The sequence below is a fragment of the Ictalurus furcatus genome, chromosome 5 (assembly GCF_023375685.1).
Source record: "Ictalurus furcatus strain D&B chromosome 5, Billie_1.0, whole genome shotgun sequence".
NCBI lineage: Eukaryota > Metazoa > Chordata > Actinopteri > Siluriformes > Ictaluridae > Ictalurus > Ictalurus furcatus.
Window position 1 is genome coordinate 2,398,046 of NC_071259.1, and position 2,870 is coordinate 2,400,915.

A 2,870-nucleotide genomic window follows, 5' to 3' on the forward strand; every position below is an offset into this window, starting at 1 on the left:
GAGCTTTAACCCGCTAGCTGACGTTAGTTGTTCACTGAGCTGCTACGTTCCCTTCACGATCCCTTCATTGTGGCCTGATCAGTGATTCCGCACACTGACTACAGATCGATCGTAGTTGTTGCAGAAGGAGGAGGAGCTGCACAAATGGACCAAGCCATGAGGAAAAGTGCGACGTGACTTCCATCTCCTTCATCCTTCGGCCAAAGACGTTAAGATCCTTTTGCAATACGCTCCTACAGATCGTCCAACACTGACTTATATTGCATCAGTCACTGAGATCGGACCGCGCTTGGTTTATCCGCAGATAAATCCAACTCAGGGAGTGACCTAAAAAGCTGTGATCCCAGATTTCAAACTGGAGTGTAGAGGAACATTATTACCGTGTGTCCTATAAAACATTCATACTGTGATATTTTGAAATGTTCCATGTTTTTGTCTATTTAAACGTTACTGATTTAGAAGGGTCATGAAGAAACTAAGACATATATATATATATATATATAAGTATGTATATTTTCGCCCCATGCTGTAAATATTGTCGATCTCTTAAACACTGCACTTTATTTGTAAATAATTTATTTGTTTTGATTTTTGTTCATATTGGTGACTATGTAGCGTATAAGCTGCCGTATCCAGGTGTCCATTAAAAGACTTTGTTAAATTACAAATATACGGTGTCTTTTATGGCCTACCGTCAGATATATTCACACACACACACACACACACACACACACACTATAACAGAATAAACACTCAAAGACAAAGACTATTAAACAAAAAACTGTAGTGACGAGTCAAAAAGTCCAGAGCGATTGTCTCATCAGATTATCCAATCACGATGGAGAGAAGAGAAGACAATATGAGACAGTGTGAGACAAGGTGAACTCTGGCCTCCTGGTAACCGCCTTGTAACTCAATATCACATCGAAGAAAACGTGAATGTAACCATTAAAAATGTGTGTAGTAATGATACTATATCATTTACTCTTAAAAGAGTAATAGATTTGAGGGGGGGAGGGGGTTTAGCATAGAATTAACAAATACACAAAACTATCATCCGTGCTAGCGACAAGAGGACATGAAGGACATTCTAATGATTAGCGTAAAAATATATATATATATATATATTTGATTGTTTTCCATCTAGAACATCATTACAAGTAAAGAAAAGACAATGTCAGGACTTTCTTTTCTTCTTCCCATGAAATATGAATGGGGTGAAAGTGTTCAGGTGACCGCATGGGGATAAACGTTTCAAGAACGAGACGCTGAATGGATTCACCCAAGTACTGTCACGACTGAAGTGCTGTAGCTTGTGTAGGTTTTTATCCGTGTTTGAAAAGGGATTTATCGGGAACATGCGTGAAGACTTTCCTGTGGTGGAAAACCTCCCCGCTGTGACAAAGTCCGCATACCGGAGAGCTTTCGGCTTTAGAATGAATGAATGAATGAATAAATAAATAAATAACAGCACATGTTTGAATCGGTTTATAATCGGTCTTAGTTTATGCTGCCGTATAAGTCCCTGTGAAACAATAACAGGATAAAGGGAACGGGAACGACCGACCATATAAGGAATCCGAGGAGGTAAAACGGGCCAGACGGTGGGTCAGTGTGGACAGAATGAGAGCAGACATGACCCATATGAATTGTATTCACTTATAACAAGGCAAGCTCTCAGAATGAGGGGAAAAGAGCCAGGTGGAAATCTAAACTATGGCCTATTGGTGTCACTGTTTACTTTGTACAAGTTCGTCTTTAATCAACAATCCATGTTTAATACACCATCGCAGCTCTAGCTGCTATTTAGCTGGCACAACTACCCAAATTAACTCCTGCTAACATTCTATAACCCTCTGATTTCCTTCCAAAAAGAATAAATCGTTATTATATCCTGAATATTTCGCTGTGCCACACCATTACGCTCGAGATGGTGAAAGAAGAGCGGCAGAAGTAGGTAAGATTTTTCTCATTCTTATCCATCCAGGACATTCCCAGGATATTCCCAGGACATTCCTATAATCCTATACTAGGATCTAGAGGAGCTCTTACGTATGGATGGTGGGTTATCTTCTCAGTTTAAAATGCTGTGTTTTGTAGCTTCTGTGTAAAACGAGTTAGTGCAGGGCTGAGTTTCCCAAAAGTATTGCAAAGTTATAATGATGTTAACTGGGAGAGAGAGAGAGAGAGAGAGAGAGAGAGAGAGAGAGAGAGCTCAAAGTGATGCTCGCTCTACCATTTAACAATGATCTTTGTGGCCCTTTTTTAACCCACTAAAATTTGAGATTTTTTTTTCTTCCGAATAATTTAATTTGTTAATTGATTAGTTTTGAATCCATTTAAGTACGTTTTATTGGTTTGAAGTTGTTTATTTTAATTTAATTGTAACGAATTTTTTTTTTTTCATTAACATTTTTCTTTGCTTGTTTATTTGTTTGTTTGTTCAATTTTTCTTTATCGACAACAAAATCCTCATTAAAAAAAAAAAGCATCCAGAACCTTACCGAGTCGGAGAACTCTCACAGGACACGAGTCACTCTGCGGTTTGTACTGTACGTCTCAGTTCCGGTCATTTGCGTCAAGGTTGTTTTGGTCCACTAGGTGACAGAACACACCACAGATTTCCCAGCTCACGCTCTGACTCACTGAACACACCTGATTCAAACCTTCACGGGCTACATTCGGCGTCAGAAGACGGAAAACGGGAATCTCGGTACGACCGTGATCCTCCGGGACGTGCGAATCCTCACACTATCCTCTATCCGCTCGACTATCTGATCCCTGGAAGGCACGCAGCGGTCTAAAATGAACCTGAGATGCGGTACCCATGCGGGACGTCACGACACGGCACCTCTGCAGGACAAACCTCC

At 40.2% G+C, this 2,870-nt stretch overlaps 1 protein-coding gene across 1 annotated transcript in view; it reads left to right on the forward strand.

Annotated features, from left to right (window-relative positions):
* The window catches only part of dusp2 (dual specificity phosphatase 2), an 8,581-nt gene extending 7,866 nt beyond the window's left edge, over positions 1–715 (forward strand). Inside the window, exon 4 of the mRNA XM_053624149.1 lies at positions 1–715. This exon is cut by the window's left edge and continues 1,108 nt beyond it. The gene's annotated coding sequence lies outside the window, so the exon portion shown is untranslated.
* Positions 716–2,870: the final 2,155 nt, after the last annotated feature.